Source organism: Mesitornis unicolor, unplaced genomic scaffold, assembly GCF_000695765.1.
Source record: "Mesitornis unicolor isolate BGI_N332 unplaced genomic scaffold, ASM69576v1 scaffold46646, whole genome shotgun sequence".
NCBI lineage: Eukaryota > Metazoa > Chordata > Aves > Mesitornithiformes > Mesitornithidae > Mesitornis > Mesitornis unicolor.
Window position 1 is genome coordinate 6,101 of NW_010192525.1, and position 364 is coordinate 6,464.

A 364-nucleotide genomic window follows, 5' to 3' on the forward strand; every position below is an offset into this window, starting at 1 on the left:
CATTGCCTCACTGTGCAGTGGCTGCTCTGTGCCCAGCAGTCTGGACTTTGCTTTCCCAGTGGAGCTTTTCCCAGGGCTTCCGGGCACAGGGAGGGGATGAGGGGGCCAAGGCAGGGGACGCCTTGGCACAGCACTGGAGGCTCTGCCCCAGGGTTTGTGGGAAGGCTGGGCAGGATAGGGACACATGCCGAGTGCTACCCCCCAGAGTGCTCCCCACAGCAACGCACTGACCCTGGGGGGTCTTTGCTGGGGGCTTGCAAGGGGGTCAGAGACCAACCCCAGTGCTGAGAAGGAGACAGGGTCAGATCCTGCAGGGCGCTCAGCAGGATGCCAAGTGCTCCCCAGCCTGTACCCCAGGAGAGCC